Source organism: Solanum tuberosum, unplaced genomic scaffold (genome assembly GCF_000226075.1).
Source record: "Solanum tuberosum cultivar DM 1-3 516 R44 unplaced genomic scaffold, SolTub_3.0 scf00099, whole genome shotgun sequence".
Taxonomy (NCBI): Eukaryota; Viridiplantae; Streptophyta; class Magnoliopsida; order Solanales; family Solanaceae; genus Solanum; species Solanum tuberosum.
This window is the reverse complement of record NW_006239023.1, coordinates 519,447-529,848: the sequence shown is the minus strand read 5'-3', so window position 1 is coordinate 529,848 and position 10,402 is coordinate 519,447. Positions and strand designations below refer to the sequence as shown.

Genomic DNA, 10,402 nt, shown 5'->3' with positions numbered 1-10,402 from the left:
TTTTAAATGATGATTTTAACGGTGTGCACGACGTTAAAAGATATTGCTCCCTCAGTAGCGATTTTGCTTTTTTGATTAAAAAAATAATAATTTACCATTTATATTTTTGGAGGAAAAAAACTATCCTTTCGACTCCGAAAAATGAATATAAGCTTCTCCATCACATTAGGAAAGTGAATATAACCTTCTTCATCATTATTTTTTTTTTCTTATAAGAAAAGTTATTTTCCTCCAAATTATTTCTCTAGAAAAGATATTTTTCATTTATAAGAAACGTCATTTTCCTCCAAATTATTTCTCTAGAAAAGATATATTTCAAAAATATTCACAAATGCACCCTTAAAAGTCAATTATTCAACTCAAAAGATATAGACCAAGTCAAACGTTGGTACTATTCCTTATTAATTCCATGTGACATTATTTCAAAAGAACTACATCAATTAGTTTTTCAAAAAGAAATTTGATATTTTCTTATATTGTACTCCCTCCCTCCGTCCATTTTTAAACTATCATGGTTTTTTCAGAGTCAAACGGATAAGAGTTTTGATTAACATTTTAGGATATATTTTTATTATATTGATATACAAAAAGTTGCAATTTATAATATTATTTGTATAGTTTTTGAATATCTAAATTTTTTGTTTAAAATATTGAATTAATATAAGCTAATTTAACTTTGAAAATGACTTTTAAAAAGCACAAAATGACAATTAAAACTGCTCAGAGGGAGTATCTAAAAATAATTTCATTTTGTACTTTAACAACCATACATTTATTATATAAGATAAATGTTACAGCATATTTAAGATTATTAGTAATAATTTTAAAAGCTCTTTTATCTTTTAAAATTTGAATCCAATCCAACCGAGTGTTAGTTTTGCAGCTAGGCTTCAAATATCAAAGTCCTTTTCTTGCTTAACTAATATGTCAGAAATTGTACTGCACCCCGGTCAATACGTTATCTCCAACTCTTTTTACAAGCTCTCCCTGTTCTAGGTTCTATTTTACATATTCAGCACTAATATCAAAATTTGCTTGTAACTTAAACAGACATAGCCATGGCTATTCAAAAATGGCTACTCATTCTGTTTTTGCATATGCATGTTCTCAATATTGTAGCGCAGCTGCCTGATTTACTATACAGTTCATGTGGTGGGAATGGTAACTATACTGAGAATAGTACCTACAAGAACAATCTAAACACACTCCTCACTTCCCTTTCCTCAAAAATAGATAACTATGGTTTCTACAATGCTTCTATTGGCCAAAACTCTGATAGAGCCAGCGTTATTGTGTTATGTAGAGGAGATGTGGAGCTAGATGATTGTCGCGTTTGTGTTGATAATGCTGTTCAAAAGATTGCACAGTTATGTCCTAACCAAAAAGAAGTTTTCGGTGGCTATGATGAATGTATGTTACAGTATTCGAATCAATCCATTATAGGCACTCCCTCGTTTTCTGCTCTATATTATCTTTGGAATCCTGCGAATGCCTCAAAACCTGAGGAATTTAATCAGGAGCTAGGAAAATTATTGGAAAATTTACGAGACCGTGCTGCACAGGGCGGTCCGCTTCAAAAATATGCTAGTGGTAATGCGACAGGTCCAGATTTTCAGACTATATATGCACTTGTGCAGTGTACTCCTGATTTATCTCGTCAGAGTTGCTTCAATTGCTTAACTGACGCTTATGGAACCTTGCCTCAATGTCCCTGCCTGGGAAAGACCGGTGGAAGAATCATAGGGATTAGGTGCAACTTCCGTTATGAAATTTACCGTTTCTTCGTCGATGTGCCGTTGGAAGCTCCGCCACCTGCAGGTGAACACATTTTTTTTGTTCCTTTTGCTAATCCCAATTTTGATGTGACTGTTGAAGACCTAATTAAAGTCAAATAGTTTAAGTCTTTAGATGACATATATAGTATTTACTCTGTCTCAATTTACGTGATTTAATTTTTTTTTTAGTCAGTTTCAAAAAGAATTTCCATATTTCCATATTAAGTAATATTTTGACTATAAAATGTCTATTTTATCTTTAATGAAATGATTTACAGTCACACAAATTTCTATCATTCATTTTGAACCACAAATTTTAAAATTTTTTATTTCTTTCTTAAACTTCGTACTGAGTCAAACTACCTCACATAAAATGGGACGGAAAGAGTAACACAATTCAATATATATAGTTCTAGATTCAAATCTCTCTGTCACCATCTATCAAAGAAGAATTACTGTTTGCTTGACTCATAAAAGAGAATCAAGCTCGCACTTGAGGTGGCATATAAGTCTTTTTTTCTTTTCATCTGATTGATAAAAATCCTAAGAATGGGGAGGTTTCGTATCTATCAATTCGATCAAATATACAGAGCAATTGTCACCGTTTATAGAGATTGAAATGAACGCCTTCCCATCATTGATTATCTCCTACCTACCCCATTCAATGAGACTGATGCAACATAAATCAAAAGAAGGGGGTGCCCTTGTCTTTTTTAGTTTTACGAATGCAAACTGTCTAGGCACAAAGCCAAACAAGTCCGATCCTGTTCTTGATCCAATGTGGAGACAAGATAGGTTCGTTATACCCTTCATGACTCGTTTAGGAATGCCAATTCATGGGGCGAAAGACAAGTGTACTATGTATAACAACTTAAGTCTTTAGATGAGATAAATCATACAATTCAACACAACCACAAATCTTTGACATGAGCTAAGGCTGGAAGAATATACTATATTATAGGAGCAATTGTATTTGTGATATTCAATAAGTAATATGCATAGTTTCTTAGTTATTTTTAAAAGGAAAGTAAGACAAGTGAAGTGGGAATGAGAAGATATTATACTAACTTGAAGTTTTTTTTGTAGGAAATGATAATAGAACAGTTCCAACTGGGACGGATGATAAAACAGTTCCAACAGGGACGGAAAATAATACACCTCCAACAGGGAAGGATGATAAAACAACACGGACAATCATCATTGTCGTTGTGTCAACTGTTACAATTGTTATTCTTATTATTTGTATTGCTGTCATCTTGATAAGGAGGCGAAAGAGGAAGCTGGTGAACGAAATTCAGAGTAAGCGTAAACTATAAACAAGTAATAATTTAGGAAAGTTGAATTCTTAAGACTATGTTTACTAATTTGTTGTAAGCTATTACTACTAAGTTCGTGAAGGTACATCTGTGGAAGATACTAGTATTGCAGAATCTTTTCAATATGATTTTTCGGCAATTAGAGCAGCAACAGATGACTTCTCAGATGCTAATAAGCTTGGACAAGGCGGATTTGGTCCTGTGTACAAGGTAATTAAACATACATATGGTTGCATGATTTTAACTTCTATAGTACAAATATTCTTTCCACTAAATAAGTGTACTTGTTATAATTTCATCGTTTTAGTTCATAATTTTTCAATTTGTTTTCATTTGTATTTTAGGGTAAGCTTCAAAATGGACAAGAAGTAGCAGTGAAAAGGTTATCAGCAGATTCAGGCCAAGGTGATCTAGAATTCAAAAATGAGGTCTTGTTGGTTGCCAGGCTTCAACACAGGAATTTGGTTAGGTTGCTGGGATTTTGCCTAGACAGAACAGAGCGACTTCTTGTCTATGAGTTTGTTCCCAATGCAAGTCTTGACCACTTCTTATTTGGTATGTACTGCTTAACTTTTTATCAATATTGAGCTTGAGCATCAAGAAGTTATGGATTTTAACTTATATACAAAAATTATTCTGTCAATGTAATTCAATATCTTGTCTGGTTGTCTGCCTTATTTACCATAGAACTAATTGCACTTATAATGAGCAGTTGCCTGTTATGAATGGGCCTAGACCAGTATTGACAAAGCAACCCAAAACAAGATTAAGTGGGGGTTGATAAATAGAGACTTGGGAGAGCAAAATAGGGTTATGCAAATTGTTGAAAAAAAAGGTCTAGCCTTCTCATCCCCTTCTATGAGTTCTACTTCTCATCCCCTTTCTTCTACTTGTGTTCTTCAATTTCCATTTAGTTCTTAAATTCCTATGTAATTCCAATTACGAGTTAATGAAATAGATTTGTCGGTTGTTTGAATTTGAATTGAGTTGGTCTTGTTATTGGGTTTGTTACATTGGTGTTTTCATTGAGAGGTCTAACAACGCGAGTTCTTACCCATTCCCAGAAACAAGAATCATAGGGCAGTGGACTACTCTCAGGCGGTTAGTCCATCGTTGGTTAATATTAGTAACTCATCCTTGCCTCAATACTTGAATGAACACTCAAACCGCAACAACCAAAGCCTAGCACACACAGTGTTCAAGGAGATGTCGGATAAGGAAACTAATGTTGAAACTATGGTGTTACCAGCGATCCAGGTATGTCATCTTACCGAACAAGGCAACACCTCCATTTCACTTGAAATTCAATACGATGTCCTTGCTGGAAATTCTGAGGTAGACCACATCTTCGATAAAATGCCCGAGAAGAAAATTGACATGGAAGTCGAACATCCAGTGATAAATGATTCAGCAAATCTGGCATCCCATATGTTTGATGAAATTTTTCAAACGGTTTCTGCCTTTAAGGGAGAGTGCGGTGACCTTATCATGTTTGATGATAATTTTCTTGCACTACCTTGTGTGCCTTCGGTTTTTAGTCGCACCCAACTTATGAGTAGATCTATATTTGATTACTTCAGGGAATTCGATCATGCTAACCTCCCATTATCGTTGTATCGATTTCCACCTGATCAATTCGGGTTCAGCTTTTCGTTTGATCCTGGTTCTAGTTTGCTCCCCGTATTTTTTTGCGCTGCAAACTATTATTTACGCATGGTTGTGGATATTTTCCAGGAGATCATTAGGATATTCACATGTCATATCAACTCCACTTTCAATGCTCACTGTATTTTGCCTCAATTTCCATTTGATCCTGGTGTGAATCTATTCATTATATCCCCTGGTGAGTGCTTACAAGTTTTTACATTGCAACTTGAGGCATCTAATTGGGATCTAGCAACATGTTCCATGTCCATGGCTCTAATAGAGTTGACAGCAAGGGCGAGTGTATTTCCTTGGACAAAGACACTCTTTGTTTTGCTCGTTGCAATGTCAATGTATTATAATGACGATCTTTGGACACCATTTGATAGTGCAGATACATTGGAGCTGCAACGCCTTATATCACTAAGGTTTGGCTCAATGCGCGGGGCAAATGCAATTTCTTCCTGGTTTTTAGTCTCTAGAGTGAACCTGTCAGAAGAGGAACTTGATAATTATGGACAACTCTTTTTCAGTTTGCTGTTGTTGGTTGTGGTAAAAAAAAAACAAGTGTTTCAACAGCAACTCGACTTCAAAGTGCTTACAACGTGTTCGCCTGAGATGGTTGAATTTATTCAATTTGAATTGCTTAATGATTATTGGATTAGATATTTTAGAAATCCAACCAGTGACGTCTTTGATGATGCACTAGTCGTTGCTTTATATCATAATATTCTAGATGTTGCTGGCCAAATTCACAGAGAGTGCACAAATCCTTCATGGGATGAACATCCTGAACGGCATTTGGAATCTGTCCAAATTGGTGGTTTCAATTAATGACACTAAGAATGTGGATACACCATTGGTGTCTCAAAATAAGGAGGCCGATTCAAGAAATTGTGTAGCTTGGGTCATTGACATGTTTCTTCATAGGGATACAACTAGCTTTCTGATTCCGTTAGCTAACAAGGAATACATAATAACAAAGGGCTATGTTGCACCAAAGGGGCATACGAAGTTGCTGGTGAGTGTTATATCACATATCAACAATGTTGATATTATGTTCTTTGAGTCACTTTATCTCCTAAAAGCTGAAGGTTGGAGTTTCCTTGGGATAATTTGGAGCATTGTACTGCTCATTGGTAAACTTTTAATAGAACTGCCTACAACTGCTTCTAACTTGCTAATGTTAGTATGTATAGCTTCCTTAATAGCTCCAATGAGAATCCTCACAATGATATCAATTTTGTACTACTTGAACCTTGAGGACAAGGTTCTTATTGGGGTCGAAGGTATTGTTAAGAATGGACCTAGACCAGTATTGACAAAGCAGCACAAAACAAGATTAAGTGGGGGTTGATAAATAGAGACTTGGGAGAGCAAAATAGGGTTATGCAAATTGTTGAAAAAAAAGGTCTAGCCTTCTCATCCCCTTCTATGAGTTCTACTTCTCATCCCCTTTCTTCTACTTGTGTTCTTCAATTTCCATTTAGTTCTTAAATTCCTATGTAATTCCAATTACGAGTTAATGAAATAGATTTGTCGGTTGTTTGAATTTGAATTGAGTTGGTCTTGTTATTGGGTTTGTTACATTGCCTGTAGTAACATTTTAAGTGACTTAGAATTAATTTTTTTTTCATATTCTTCATCTTGTTTGCAGATTCAGTTAAACGTAGGCAATTGGATTGGGAAAGGCGATCCAAAATCATAGGAGGCATTGCTAAGGGAATTCTTTATCTTCATGAGGATTCTAGGCTTCGGATCATTCACCGTGATCTCAAAGCTAGTAATGTTCTACTAGATGCAGTAATGAATCCTAAAATCTCAGATTTTGGCATGGCAAGGCTATTTGAATTGGATGAAACTCAAGGCAGCACAAACAGAATTGTTGGGACCTAGTAAGTTTTACATCTCTCGTTGGATAGACAGTTATTTTCATTTTGCTAGGATGGATTATTTAACAATTTAGCAAAGAATATAGCTTCCTCGAGACAAAAGAAAATCTTTCTTTGAATTGTTATTAGAATTTTCAATATGAATTTTGCTCATCATTGTACTATCTTTAGGAATGCTTACCTCAAATTTTGTTGAACTAGGACTTTGGTGGTGTAAAAACTTCGTATTATTCAAGATGATGGTCATATACCTAGAGTTTTGTTCTCAATTTGGTCACTACCAAATTTGCAATCTCTAATATTAAAATGAAGTTCAGATGGAAATGAATAAGCTAAATTTGATTTTGTTTAGAACAAAAATATCTTCTTCTTTTCTGCATATGAACTCTCATTGTTCAAAGAGGTTATCAGATATGATCTCGCGGTAGTAAAATAAATGATATAGGTCTTAACTCATCAAAACTTGTCGTTTGCTCAGCCAAGAATAGATCAATGGTCTAAGATGTTGTCTTCACATTGCAGTAAGACATAACAACCCAATTTGTAGTATAAATTGCTACACAATGCTTTTTGACTTCCTAAGTTCATTGACAGCTATTTAGTTTTGCTGATCCCACTGTTTGGAGTTTGGACTACTAAATATGCAATGTTATATAAGTTGTGGAATGTTATGTATTTCTTGTTTTTGTTTCGCAGTGGATATATGGCACCAGAGTATGCAATGCATGGGCAATTTTCTGTGAAGTCAGATGTTTTTAGCTTTGGAGTACTAGTCTTAGAAATTTTAAGTGGCCAAAAAACACTTGTTTCAGAAATGGAGAATCGGTGGAAGACCTTCTGAGTTTTGTAAGTAACCCTGGCCAATCAATCAAGTATTAATTTTGAGAAATGCTGTTGGTCAGAGAATTTCATCTTATTCTGATAATTGAACTATCATATTCACATACAGGCTTGGTTAAGCTGGCGTAATGGAACAACTGTAGATTTTGTAGATCCAATGCTGAAGGAAAGCACAGGACTGATTCGTGACATAATGAGAAGCATTCACATAGCTTTATTGTGTGTTCAAGAAAGTGTGGCTGATAGACCAACCATGGCAGCTGTTGTTCTCATGCTCAGTAGCTTTTCGTTGAGTCTTCCCATGCCTTCAGGGCCAGCATTCTATATGCACAGTAATATTACCGCAGAGACGTCGCTTATTAAAGAATACAACACAAGAATGACAGACTCTAGTGAACTAGCCAAAAGTAAATCTATTGGTTCATCACGAAATGAGGCCTCCATATCTGAGTTATATCCTCGTTAACATCCTTAGAGGTCGTTTGGTAGAGTAAACTACCCTCTAAGCCTAATAATAATAATTATTATTATAATAATAATAATTATATAATTATTATTATTATTAGAATAAGAATAATTATAATAATAATAATGTGGGGGTATTTTTGTAAACAAATATTTTTTAATAGTCTTTATACAAGGCTTGCTATTTCCAATACATCAAACCAAACAATGTATAAGAAATAATGCAAGCATAACTAATGCAAGCATTACTAATGCATGCATTACTAATACATCATATTCAGCATTATTCTTACACACTCTACCAAACGACTCCTTAGTATGATAACCTTTTTCTCTGAGTTTACTTATTTTATGTGTTGGTACCACTTTTAGTGTACGTGTAGTCTAGCTAACAATAATTATTATAAAGTTTATATGTAATAGTAGCACTCTTTTTAATACAATGCATAGTTTTAAAATGAGTAGTTATTTAACTAAGAAAACAAGAGGAAAGGAAATAGTCTCAATTTCTAGGAACTTCTTCCATACCACTTTATACTATTTGAAGAGCCAAATAACTTTTCATTTACTAAAATCATATAAAATGTTACTTATTTAGTTTCATATTAATTGATTATCTTTTATTTTATATGATATTTAAGAAATTATATATCAAATAATTAATTTCTCTAATTCATTCTTTATTTATATTGATGTACATTAAGATATTCAAAAAGTATTCATAATAGGAGTAAAATGAATTTTTTTAAATTTAATTAAATAAGTAGACAAATAATTCGGAACATATAATTTTATTAAGATAGCCAACTACTCGTATATATTATAGTAGGGATGGAAAAGTATGTATGTAATTAGAAACGTTCAAGTAAAAGCAAGTACAAATTAATTTTGCACCTCGGTAGCTTGTTCTTATACTCTCCTGTCCCATCATCCCCATAAATTAGACTTGTTGACTTTGATGATTCAATTTGTCAACTTCTTAGATGTAGACCAAGTCAAATCAAATATTTGTAGCTTTTTTCTCCGAGTTTACTTATTTTACGTGTTGGTACCACTTTTAGTGCGTGCCTTGGACTTGTAGTCTAGCTAGCAATTATTGTAATGTTTATATGTAAAAGTAACACTCATTTTATTACGAATGCATAGTTTTAAAATGGTTTAAGTCATCGACGGCCTCTTAAAGTTGTCCACATATTTCACTTTGACACTTTAACTAGGGCTTGTACCTATTGAACACTTTTTTTGTTCAAAAACCATTCCTATTTGACACAAAATGCTGACATGGCAAAAAAAGTGTGTTCCACGCTCTTTGAGCGCGTAAAGCAACTAAAAATAGTATTTTTCCTTTTTTATTTTCTCATTTATACACTTAAATTTTTTTAAAAAAAACTAAATAATAGAAAGCATGTCTTCTTCCCACAACCACTATAAGAAAATTGTGAATTACATGAGAATTTTTCTGTGGATTAGTATGAAAATTTGTAGGAAACTTATTATCCTGCAAATTTTCATACTAATCTCCAGGAAAATCCCATGTAATTCACACTTCTCTTGTAGTGAATGTTCCTCTGCAACCATTGTTCTCCTCCTTCTTTCGCTCTTTTTTTTTTTTTAAATTTTATAAAAATCATAATATAAATCAGTTTAAAGTTGAAGACAACAGAAAAACTAAATTTGGAAAATTTACCCTATGCTGGGCATTTGTTAATGCTGAGTATGCATTATAATTTTTTACTTTTTAGCGCAACGAAACCCACAATAAAGCAACAAAATTGTACATACATTATTATAAAGATCTAAATCTCAAATATTCTAACAAAACTTCATTTTTTCTGATAAAAAATATATGAATTGATTATTTTTTTCGGCAAAATTTGTTATTATTTTTATATAATTATGATAATAACTTATATTATTAATGGGAAGAAAATAAAGGCAATGGATGGTAAGGTTCAATGTTAAAGAATAAAAAGGTGAGAGTATGGTTGGCGGCCTGTTTCCACCAGTGGAAGGGTGAAAAGAAGGAGAAGATGGGGTTGGGGGTGGGTTGATTAAAAATATTTTTTTTTATTTTTTTTTGAATGATTTAATTAGAGATTAAAAAAATTGGATTCAATTACCACATGTCATCACGTCATTGGTCCATCGGCTATGTATTTGTGTTTGAGACACACCACTTTTATTTTTCAACTGATTTTCATTTTGTGTTAAATAAGTATAAATTTGTTAAGATTAAAGTGTTCAATAGGTACAAGTCTAAGTTAAGGTGTCTAACTGAAATATACAGACAAGTTTAAGGGGCCGCATATGACTTAAGCCTTTTAAAATAGTTATACTCCCTTTTTCTCAATTACTTGTCCATTTTTCCTTTTATAATTGTCCATAATTACTTGTCTATTTTGATAATTCAAGTAAGGACAATTTTTTTTTACCTATTATACCCTCAATTAATTACTTTGAAAAAGGTAGA

At 33.3% G+C, this 10,402-nt stretch overlaps 1 pseudogene; it reads left to right on the top strand.

Annotated features, from left to right (window-relative positions):
- The first annotated feature begins 940 nt into the window (after positions 1-940).
- Positions 941-7,936, top strand: LOC102581416 (putative receptor-like protein kinase At4g00960; annotated as a pseudogene).
- The last annotated feature ends 2,466 nt before the right edge of the window (positions 7,937-10,402 follow it).